This window comes from Jaculus jaculus, chromosome 15, assembly GCF_020740685.1.
Source record: "Jaculus jaculus isolate mJacJac1 chromosome 15, mJacJac1.mat.Y.cur, whole genome shotgun sequence".
NCBI lineage: Eukaryota > Metazoa > Chordata > Mammalia > Rodentia > Dipodidae > Jaculus > Jaculus jaculus.
In genome coordinates, this window is record NC_059116.1 from 39,240,775 (window position 1) to 39,253,598 (window position 12,824).

The following is a 12,824-nucleotide window of genomic DNA, read 5'->3' on the forward strand; positions in this document are numbered from 1 at the left end:
CTGTACCACTAAAGACAGACACCTCCTCAGGGTGAAAAGGTGGAAAACAATATTCCAAGCAAATGGGAATAAGAAACAAGCAGGTGTATCTATATTGATATGGGATAAAATAGACTTCAAGCCAAAAATAATCAAAAAAGACAAAGAAGGCCACTTCCTACTTATCAAGGGAATGATCCATCAAGAGGATATTACAATCATAAATCTGTATGCACCAAACACAGGGGCACCACAGTTCATAAAACAAAACCTATTTGACAATAAAACAGAAATAACCACCAACACAATCATAACTGGGGACTACAATACACCATTATTAGTAATAGACAGATCATCCAAACAGAAACACAACAGGGAAGTATGAGAACTCAACAAAACCATAGATCACTTAGACCTAACGGACATCTACAGAACTTGCCATCCCAAATCGACAGACTACATGTTCTTCTCAGCAGCGCATGGAACATTCTCTAAAAGTGACCATATACTGGGTCACAAAGACTGCCTTCACATATTTAGGAAAATTGACATAATTCCCTGCATGATAACAGATCACAATGCTATATTGCTAGAAATCAACAACAAAATACCCACCAAGAATCCCAACGGCACCTGGAAACTGAACAGCACACTTTTAAACAATAAAGGGATAGTGGATAAAATAAAAAATGAAATTGCAAAATTCCTGGAATTGAATGGCAATGAGAACACATCGTACCAAAACTTATGGGACACAATGAAGGCAGTCCTCAGGGGAAAATGCACAGCACTCAATGCCTTCATAAAAATAGACAAAAAGATCCCACATCAATAACCTAACTATCCACCTAAAGGCACTGGAAAAACAAGAAAAATCCAACCCAAAGCACTATAGAAGGAGAGAAATAATTAAAATCAGAGCAGAAATTAATGAATTGGAAACTAAGAAAACAATTAAGACATTTGAAACAACAAAGAACTAGGTCATTGAAAAAATAAACAAGATTGGCAAAACCCTGGCCAATTTTATCAAGAAAAAAAATCAAAAGCTTCAAGTTATTATTATTATTTCAAAATTCAAAATGAAAAAAGGAGAGATCACAACAGACATAAGTGAAATTGGGAGAAACATCAGGACTTATTTCAAAAACCTCTACTCCACAAAACTGGATAATGTGGAGGAGATGGATGAATTCCTGGACACATACCATCTATCAAAGCTAAAATCATAGCAGATTAATCACCTCAATGAACCTATCACACTCAAGGAGATTGAAAAAGTAATAAAAAAAACCTCTCCAAAAAGAAGAGTCCAGGACCAGATGGCTTCTCAGCTGAATTCTATCAAACTTTCATGGAAGAAATCAAACCAATCTTCCTAAAACTGTGCCTCACAATTGAAGAACAGGGAAAGCGTCCCAACTCCTTTTATGAAGCTAATATCACCCTAATCACAAACCAGGCAGAGATGCCACAAGAAAAGGAAAATACAGGCCTAATTCCCTAATGAACTAAGATGCAAAAATCCTGACCAAAATACTTGCAAACCAAATCCAACAACACATCAAAACCATTATCCACCTTAACCAAGTGGGATTCATCCCAGGAACACAAGGGTGGTTCAACATAAGGAAATCTGTCAATGTAATACACCACATAAATAAGCTTAAACATAAAAACCACATGATCATTTCGACAGATGCAGAAAAGGCCTTTGACAAGATACAACATCACTTCATGTTCAAAACATTGGACAGAATAGGCATAGTTGGTACATATCTTAACACAATAAAGGCAATATACAAAGCTCCAAAGGCCCAAATAATACTTAATGTAGAGAGTCTGGAGGAATTCCCATTAAGATCAGGAACAAGACAGGGTTGTCCTCTCTCACCTCTGCTTTTCAATATACGACTGGAAGTCCTAGCTCAAGCAATAAGACAGGAGAAGGAAATAAAATGGATACAATTTGGAAAGGAAGAAGTTAAGTTACCTCTATTTGCTGATGACATGATTGTATATATAAGAGACCAGAGAGACTCCGTCCAAAAACTCCTGAAGGTGATTAACTCCTATAGCAAAATAGCAGGATACAAAATAAATGCACAAAAATTGGTAGCATTTCCATATGCAAATGACAAAGATAGAGAGAAAGACATAAGAAACATAGTCCCATTTTCAATAGCAAGGAAAAAAATAAAATACTTTGGAATAACATTAACCAAGGAAGTGAAAGATCTATACAACATAAAAAACACTCAAAAAAGAAATTAAGGAGGACTTGAGAAAATGGAAAGACCTCCCATGCTCCTGGATAGGCAGAATAAACATTGTGAAGATGACAATCCTACCAAAGGCAATATATAGATTTAATGTGATTCCAATTAACATCCCTACAGGGTTCTTCACAGAGATAGAAAAAATGATCTCAAATTTCATATGGAAAGGCAGAAGGCCTCGCATATCCAAACATATCCTCAGCAAAAGAAATACCTCTGGGGGCATCACCATACCTGATCTAAAGCTATATTACAAAACCATAGTAATAAAAACAGCATGATACTGGCATAAAAACAAGAATATAGACCAATGGAATAGACTTTAGGACCCGGATTTAGGGTCAAGCTACTATAGCTACTTGATATTCAACAAAGGCCCGAACAATATAGGCTGGAAAAAAGACAGCATCTTCAACAAAGGGTGCTGGATAAACAGGATAACCACATGCAAGAAACTGAAATTTGATCCCCATATTTTCCCATACACTACACTCAAATCCAAATGTATCAAAGACCTCAATATAAGACCAGAAACTCAATTACTACTGCAAGAATATTTAGGAAGTACTTTCCATGATATAGGAATGGAAAAAGACTTCCTGAAAAAAAAACCCAGTAGTTCAAGATTTTAAACAGTCACTCAACAAATGGAATAACATGAAGCTGAAGATTTTCTTTACAGACAAGCACACAATAAGCAAAGTCATTAGATTACCCACAGAATGGGAAAAAATAGTTGCGGATTATCCAACTGATAGAGGCCTACTCTAGAATCTACAAAGAACTCAAAAATCTAATCAGTAAGATGTCAAACACCCCACTCACAAAATGGGGCCAAAAGCTGAACAAGCAGTTCACAGAGGAAGAAACACAAATGGCAATCACACACTTAAGAAAATGTTCATCATCCCTAATCATCAGAGAAATGCAAATTCAAACAACTATGAGATACCACCTTACCCCAATAAGGATAGCAAACATCAAAAAATCAAATGAAAATAAATGCTGGCGAGGATATGGAGAAGTAGGAACACTCATCCACTGTTGGTGGGAATGGAGGATGGTACAACCACTTTGGAAAGCAATATGGAGACTCCTGAAAAAGCTGACTATAGAGATATGAACAGACCCAGTTATACCCTTATGGGGCATCTATCCTAAAACCTTCAAGCCAAGGCCAGAGAGATTTGTTCAACCATTTTTGTAGGAGCACAATTCGTAATAGCTAAGAGCTGGAATCATCCCAGATGTCCATCACTAGAAGAATGGATAACTAATATGTGGTATATCTATACAATGGAATTCTATACAGCAGTAAGAAAAAAATGACACAAAGAAATTTGAGGAAAAATGGTTGAGCCTAGAACAGATCATTCTCAGTGAACTTACCCAATCACAGAAGAAAAATCGCCACGTATTCTCTCTCATCTATAGCATCTAACCTTAATGTACCCAAGATACCATACATACCCAGTAAGCATCTCATGGAGTAAACACTAGGATGGAGGGGGAGGGAGGGGACGGCATCAAAGGGGTGGGAAACACTAATCTAGACCCAATTGGCAATGGTACCATAAAATTCTACTTCCTAAAAGGCAGACCAAATGGCTGAACCTTCACCAGGCCCTTATAGGAGACACCTGAATCACAAGACACTGGAGAGGGTAGGATCAAGGCTAACCTAAATCTTCTACATTTTCCCTACCTCCCTCTTCCCCTTCCTCTCCCAACCTCTCTCTCTCTCTCTCTCTCTCTCTCTCTCTCTCCTCTCTAACTCTTGTATATTAGTTATGTTTTCCCTCAATTTCTTAGTGGTCACTGAACTGTAACTCCCAGTACCAGCATGGGGCTATCATCATCAATGAGCTTGTGATCAGAGAAACCTACAAGGTTTCCTACAAGAATAATAGATTTCTGTCAGAGTACTTGATGACCCACCAAAGGTCAGTGGTAAGACCCTATTGCTGAAGACACCATATGCAGCTCACACGTAAAATGGAACGGCATGGCAGGAGGTCAGGAGAGAGTCAGTCCCCAGACAGTCAGCATATCTACTGCCAGAAGGTACTACATGGGCGACTGGGGGAAATGACCAATATCTGTCCAAGCAACTCATGGTCTAACCTACTTAGCAACAAATAACCTGGTGTGATACCCACACAGGTGCAGTAGTGGCACATAGCCATGGTGGGGAACCAACTTCTCTTGATTTGGCTAACTGATCCCCTCAGTGGTGTGGGACCCATAACTGGAGATGGGAAACAAGTCAGAACCATATCCAAACATAAGCCCACTCTCCACTATCAAGCTACCATCAATCATGGGGTATAAGAGGGCCTACACCTATTAAACTCTCTATTAGAAAAGTAAGGGTTATCTCATGTGTCCTGGTGCTAACTCACTCCGTTGGAGATTCTGCTTCTCTTTTTCAGATAGATGCAGATCCTAAGGTGAGAGCCACCCCATCATACCTCAAAAAGGCCCCGAATAAAACTAAGGAAAATTGGCAAAACTAGCAAGGGTGCTGTTTTCCTGATGAACCAGATACCAGCACAAGGGGGAAGGAGACCAACAGAGAGAAAAACCAATGCTTATGAAAGCAGAGAGCCAGAGCCTTAGAGGCCCCCAACACCTCATCACTGAAGCAGACCAAAAATGAACCCAACAAGCACAGGGCAATTTTTCAGAGGAGGGGCAGAAAGAATGTCAGAGCCACATGTTGCATCATGATATGCAAAGACATTTATTGTACCAATAACTGTGGGCTAACTCCACAATGCACAAACCATATATATCAACAAGGAGGGGCCATTGGTGAGGGGGTAGGTCATGGATGAGCCTAATAGTGGTACCACACTGCCTGTATTTGCTGAGTAGAAAACTAATTTTTAAAAATTGCCAAAAAAAAAGTTTGACATAAAAAAAAAAAAAAGCTGGTTGTGGATGATAGCCACATGCTGGTACTGGGAGTTGTAGGTCAGTGCCCACTAAGAAAAGGAAGAAAAAGTTAACTAATATAAAGGAGTTAGAAGAGAGAGAGAGAATCTGTAAAAGATTAAGTCAGTTTTCATCATCTGTCTCTAGTGTGTTGCGGCTCAGTTGTTCCCTGTAAGGGCCTGATGAAGGTTCAACCATTTGGTCTAGCTTTTAGGATGTAGAATATTATGGTACCATTGCCATTTGGGCCTATATTTGTGTTTTGCACCCCTCCCTTGCCCTTCCCTTCCTCCCCACCCATCCTATTGCCTAGTCCTCAAGATGCTTGCTGGGTATGTAAGGCATCTTGATTAGATTCAGGGTAGGTGTTTAGATGAGTGAGATTATAAATTTGATTGTGTCATTTTTTTTCTTACTGCTGTATAGAATTCCATTGTATAGATATACCACATCTTACTTATCTGTTCTTCTACTGATGGACATCTGGATTGATTCCAGCTCTTAGCTATTACGAATTGAGCCACTATATACATGGTTGAGGAAATATCTCTGGCCTGTGGTTTAAAGGTATTAGGGTACATGCCCAGTAAGGGAATAACTGGGTCTGTAGGTAACTCTACACTCAGCTTTTTCAGGAGTCTACATATTGCTTTCCAAAGTAGTTGTACCATCTTACATTCCCACCAACAGTGGATGAGGGTTCCTAATTCTCCACATCCTCTCCAGCATCTATTTTCGTTTGATGTTTTGATGTTTGCTATCCTTACTGGGTTAAGGTGGAATCTCAAAATTGTTTTAATTTGCACTGCCCTGATGATTAGGGATGATGAACATTTTCTTAAGTGTGTGTATGCCATTTGTATTTCTTCCTTGAGAACTGCCTGCCCAGCTCTTTGCTCCATTTTGTGAGTGGGTTGTTTGACTTTTTATTGTTTAGGTTTTTGACTTCTTTGTAGATTGTAGAGATTAGGACTCTGTCAGTTGGCTAATCAGCAAATATTTTCTCCCATTCTGTGGGTAATCTATTGGCCTTGCTTATTGTTTGCTTGCCTATAAAGAAACTCTGCAGCTTCATGTGATCCCATTGATTGAGTGAATGTTTCAAATCGTGAGCTGCTGGGGTTTTGTCAGGAAGTCTTTTTCCATTCCTATATTATGGAAAGTTGTTCCTATATTTTCTTCCAGTAGTGGATGAGTTTATGGTCTTATATTGAAGTCTTTGATATAGTTGGACTTGAGTGTATTGCCTGGCAAGATGTGCAGAGCAAGTTTCAATTTCCTGCATATGGTTATCCATTTTGTCCAGCACCATTTGTTGAAGATGCTGTCTTTTTCCAGCCTTTATTGTTAGGGCCTTTGGTAAATATCAAGTAGTTGTACTTTATTGACCCAAAGTCTGGGTCCTCACTTCTATTCCATTGGTCTATCCTTCTGTTTTTATGCCAGTACCATGCTGCATTTGTTACCATTTGTTACCATGCCTTTGTATCAGGTATGGTGATGCCTCCAGAGGTATTTCTTTTGCTGAGGAAATGCTAGGATATCAGAGGCTTTCTACCTTTCCATATAAAATTTGTGATAATTTTTTTCTACTTCTGTGAAGGACAATGTGGGGATTTTAATTGGAATTGCATTAAATCTGTATATTACCTTTGGTAGGATTGCCATCTTCACAATGATAATTCTGCCTATCCAAGAGCATGGGAGGTCTTTCCATTTTCTCAAGTCCTCCTCAATGTATTTTTTCAGAGTTTTTAAGTTCTCTTTGTATGGACTTTTCACTTTCTTGGTTAAAATTATTATGAAGGATTTTATTTTATTTTTGTTGTTGTGGTTGCTATTGAAAATGGGACCATGTCCCTTTTTTTCTTTCTGTGTATTTTTGTCAATTGCATGTAGAAAGGCTACTGATTTTTTGTGTATTGATTCTGTGTCCTGCTACTTTGCTATAGGAGTTAATCACCTTCAGGGATTTGGGATGGAGTCTCTTGGGTATTTTACGTATATAATCATGTCATCATTGAATATAGTTTAACTTACCTTCTTCCTTTCCAAATTGTATCCTTTTTATTTCTTTCTCCTATCTTATTGCTTGAGCTAGGACTTACAGTACTATATTGAAGAGCAGAGGTGAGATTGGACAACCCTGTGTTGTTCCTGATCTCAATAGGAATTCTTACACTCTCTCTCTATTAAGTATTATTTAGGCCTTAGGAGCTTTGCATATTACCTTTATTATGTTAAGATACTAACTGACCATGCCAATTCTCTCCATTGTTTTGATCATGAAGTCATATTGTACTTTGTCAAAAGCCTTTCCTGCATCTATAGAAATGATCATGTGGTTTTTGTGTTTAGCCTTGATTATGTGGTGTAGTACATTGACAGATTTCCATATGTTGAGCCACCCCTTTGTTCCTGGGATGAATCCCACTTGATCAAGGTAGATCATGCTATTGATGTGTTGTTGGATTCAGTTTGCAAGGATTTTGTTTAGAATCGGTGCATCTAAGTTCATAAGAGAAATAGGCTGGTAGTTTTCTTTTCTTGTGGCATCTCTGCCTAGTTTTGGAATTAGGGTGACACTAGCTTCATTGAAGGAGTTGGGTACCTTTCCCTGTTCTCCAATTGTGTGGTACATTTTGAGGAAGATTCGTTTAAGTTCTTCCATGAAGGTTTGTTAGAATGCAGCTAAGAAGCCATCTGGACCTGGACTCTTCTTTTGGGGGAAGTTTTTTATTACTTTTTCAATTTCAGTAATGTGATAGGTTTGTTTAGGAGGTTAATCTACTCTCACTTTAGCTTTTATAGACAGTATGCATTCAGGAATTTATCCATCTCCTTCACATTATTCAGTTTTGTGGAGTAGAGGTTATTGAAATAAGTCCTGATCATTCTCCCAATTTCACTTATGTCTTTTGTGATCTCTCCTTTTTTCATTTTGAGTTTTGTTAATTGGAAGCATATCTTTTTTTTTTTTTCTGGATCAAATTGGCCAGAGGTTTGTCAAGCTTATTTATTTTTTCAAAGAACCTGCTCTTTGGCCAATTTTCTTAATTGTTATATTAGTTTCCAATTCATTAATTTCTGCTCTCATCTTAATCATTTCTTTCCTTCTGGAGCTTTATAGATTAGATTTTTCTTGTTTTTCCAGTGCCTTTAGGTGGATGGTTAGGTTATTGATTTGGAATTTCTTCGTCTTTATTGTAAAAGCATTTAGTGCTATGAATTTTTCCCTGAGGACTACCTTCATTGTGTGCCTTACGTTTTAGTTCAATGTGTTCTCATCATCATTCATTTCTAGAAATTTTGCAATTCCAGTTTTATTCTGTTCACTATCCATTTATTGTTTAACAGTGTGCTATTCAGATTCCACGCACCAGTGGTATTCTTGGAGGGCCTATTGTTGTTAATTTCTAGCCATTTAGCATTGTGATCTGATATCATAGAGGGAATTATGTCCTTCTTCCTAATTTTTTGGACACAGGCCTTGGGAGCCAGTATATGATCTATTTTACACAATGTTCCATGGGATGCTGAGAAGGATATATAAGCTGGATTTGGGATGGAATGTTTTGTAGATGTCCATTAGGTCTAAGTGATCTATCATTTTGTTGTGCTCTCTTACTTCCCTTTTGAGTTTCTGTTTGTATGATCTGTCTATTACTGATAATGGTGTATTGAAGTCCCCAACTGATGGTGTTGGTGGTTATTTCTGTTTTATTGTCAAGTAGGTTTTGCTTTATGAACTGTGGTCCTCCTCTGTCTGGTGCATACAAATTTATGATTGTAATATCCTCTTGATGGATAGTTCCCTTGATAAGTAGGAAGTGGCCTTCTTTGTCTTTCTTAATTATTTTTGGTTCAAACTCTATTTTATCTGATATTAATATACCTACGCTTGCTTGTTTCTTATTCCCGTATGCTTAGAATATTGTTTTCCACCCTTTTACCCTGAGGAGGTGTCTGTCTTTAGTGGTGAGGTGGGTTTCTTGAAGACAACATATTGAGGGATCTAATTTTATGATCCATCCTGTTAGCTATTGTCTCTTGATGGGTGAATTTAGGCCATTAATGTTTATGGTGATGATTCTGAAGTTTGATTTGATACCAGCCATGTTGTGTTGGTATATGTGGTTTGGTGTTTTCATGGACTTTGAATTATTTTGTGCCTTCTCTGAGTTTGGTTATTGTGATATGCTTCTTGTAGGCATTTGTGTTTGATTTTTTGATTCTTCCATGAGGAGAATTTCCTGAAATACTCTCTGGAGGATTGGCTTTGTGTTCATATAATTGTAAAGCTGAGTTTTGTCATGAAAAGTTTTTCTTTCGCCATCTATTATGAGGGATACTTTTGCTGGGTACAGTAGTTTGTGTTGGAAGCCATAGGTTCTTAGACTTTGCAGTGTTTTATTCCAGGCCCTTGTGGCTTTCAGGGTTCACTCTGAGAAGTCTGATGTAATTCTGATGGGGTTACCTTTAAAAGTGATGTGCTATTTTTCCCTAGCTGCTTTTAGTATTTTCTCTTTGGTGTCAAAGTTTAGAGTTAATGACAATATGTCTTGGAGAGTTTCTCCTTTAGTCCAATCTGTTTGGAGTTCTGTTAGCTTCTTGTATCTTGATGGACCTTTCTTTTGAGATAGTTGGAATGTTCTCTTTGTTTATTTTGCTTAATAAATTCTCCATGCCTTTGTTGAATTTCTGCTCCTTGTGGTATTCCAATGTTTTGAATATTAGGGCATTTACGGTTATCCCACAATTCCCTCATGTTCTGTTCACAGAAATTTTTGAACTTATTGAAACTTTTGAACTCTTGAACTGTTTCTTCCATCTTGACTTCCAGATTGGAGTTTCCCTCCTCCACATGGCTGACTCTATTCTTGAGAGCTTCTAGAGAGTTTTGGACTTGTTCAATTAGGTTTGCATTTTCTACTCCTGTTCTATGCATAGTTTCCATCCCTTTGAAAAGCTCCCTTTGCACCTAATTTTCTTGCATTTGATTTTTCATGTTATTTCTTTTGTGCTGTAGTGTATCCATCACAGTGTATGGGCATGTAGGTGGGTGGATCAGCCTTGCCTCAAGCACAGTGGGAAGCTGAAGCAGTCTGAGGCAGTTACCAAGCAGTCTGGGCTCTGGCTCTCACTTGCCAAAGCCTCCTTAGCTTCTGCCTGTCTGGGGTGCAAATTTGCCTGAGCACTGATGTGGTAATGCAACAAATCTGCCTGCACTGCCCCTAGGAGGGACACTGAGGTACCAAGCACCAAAGCAGCATAAACTCAGGTGCTGCCAAAACTTGGACCTGGAAGCAGTCTGAGCTCCTCCACACCAGGACAATGGCAATCAGTTGGCACAGACAGAGGCCCTGGCACCTGAGCTGAGGCAGGCAAGCAGGCAGAGAGAGCCTGAGCTCACATGGGCAGTTAGAGTGGGCCTGGGCTCATGCATGAGCAGTAAGTGAGCAAATGAGCCAAGCAGGCTTAGCTTGCACAAGCAGGGACCAGCGTGGTGGTGCAAGTGTGGTGGGACAATGGGTCAAAAGGTCCTGGGCTCCAATTAGCCATCAGATAGAGTCTGCCCAAGGTCACTCATGGGCAGGGATAGCAGGGTGATCGCCCCCGTGCAGTGAGGCAAGTGGAACTACATTGGCCTACGACCCTTTTCCTACAGTAAGTGCAGGAGTATCCTGAAGCTGGGACTGTGTGTAGGACAGCTGTTTGTCAGGGGAGGCTCGTGCACTACACACACCTGAAGGAATCAGCAATTCCCTTTTTTTGTTTCCCCTCTGTGTTCTCTCACTATTGGAGATTGTTCCCCCCACCAAAACAAGACCTAGTGAACCCTTAATGTCTTGCCTTTCTTCCCTGGGGATGTGCTGCAAAGTTAGCCAGTCTCCATCTTGCTTTTTATTTTTTATTTATTTTTATTTTTTGATGATAGACATTTTCACAGGAATAAGAAAGAATCTCATAGTAGTTTGTGCATTTCCCTGGTAGCTAAGGATGTAGAACATTATTTTAGATCCTTACATACCATATGTATTCCTTCCTTTGAAAACTCTTTATTTAATTCCATCGCCCATTTTTTTAATTTTATATTATTTTTTGTATTTATTTTTTTATAATTGACAACATCCATGATTGTAAACAATATGTGCTCATTTCAGCCGCACATATACTAAAATTGGAATGATACAGAGAAGATTATTATGGCCCCTGCACTAGGGTGACACACAAATTAATGAAGCATTCCATAGCCCATTTTTAATTGGATTTTTTATTTTTTATTATTCAGTTCTTTTAGTTATTTTCTTAATATTTTTTTATTTATTTATTTGAAATCAATGGACAGAGAGAGAAAGAGGCAGATAGAGAGAGACAGAGAATGGGCAAGCCAGGGCCTCCAGTCACCTCAAATGTGCTCCAGACTTGTATGCAGCCTTTCTGTGACTTCTTTGTATATCCGTGATCTTAATTCTCTGTCATATGTAGAGCTGGCAATGATTTTCTCTCATTCTCTAGGTTGCCTCTTTGTTCTATTCAATGTCCTTTGGTGTACAAAAGCTTTGTAATTTCATGAATTCTCAGTGGTTGATTAGTAACTTTGTTCCCTTCCTTTTATTTTTGACTGTATTCATTTAAGTAAATATTGTTAAGTTGTTAACATTACCTTAAAACAATTTTATTTATAGAATGCATTTTAAACAGGTTCAGCCACAGTACCTTTTCTACTTTCTCTCCCACTTCTTCCAGACCCCTTCTTTTCCATACTGGTCTCCCTCTTATTTCATGCCTTTTCTAGTGACCCACACATTAGCATTGCTTCCATGAGCAAGGGACGGGATATTTACAGGAGCATTTACAATTTACCTGTTGGTATACCACTGGAGAAAATGTCTCCCTTCCCCCAGCAAATATTATCTGCATTAACTCCTCAGGAATGAGCAAGCACTCTTTCCTGATGAGCCATCTCTTGAGACCTGAAATCAACTTTTAAATACAATATACACACTAAAGCATATGGTTCTTGTATTTCTCTTCCTAACTTACTTTACATATAATGATGTCTTCTGGGTTCATTCATGTTATTAAAATGCTAATAATTTTGGAAAATTAATTCCAGTGAGATTGATTTAGATTCAATACCTGAGAAAGATTTCAAAACAATGTTTATAATTATGTTCAAAGAAAATAGAGAAGATATATTTTTAATAGAGGGATTATTAAAGAATGACATTCATTAAATGAATAGATGATCTCAGTGTAAATAGGAAATTATATAAATGCATGTTGGTGATAATAGTTGCAGCCAAAAAGCATTAATTTTAGAAAGATCAGATTGATAGTCAAATGAATATGCATATTGAATAATATTTAGAAAATACAATATATTGTTGTGCATGAATCTGTCATATGAATAAAAATTTCAATATTTTGATCTATCATTCTGTTACTCTTTCTATAATATATTCTATGAATAAGTATTTTATATAAATTCTTACATAAGTAATTGTCCTAGAAACTCAGGGCATCTGCTTGGCATACAGGGAGGACTATGAACGCTTTCTGAACTCAAAGATCTTGGAGGACATTACAGTGTGAGAGAACAAGCTTGCCACAGACAGCTTTCTC

The 12,824-nt window shown here is 38.1% G+C and overlaps 1 non-coding gene across 1 annotated transcript; it reads left to right on the forward strand.

Annotated features, from left to right (window-relative positions):
* The first annotated feature begins 11,346 nt into the window (after positions 1 to 11,346).
* On the forward strand, positions 11,347 to 11,458 carry LOC123455165. Its single transcript, XR_006633723.1, has one exon. It is a non-coding gene; the product is annotated as a U6 spliceosomal RNA (small nuclear RNA).
* The last annotated feature ends 1,366 nt before the right edge of the window (positions 11,459 to 12,824 follow it).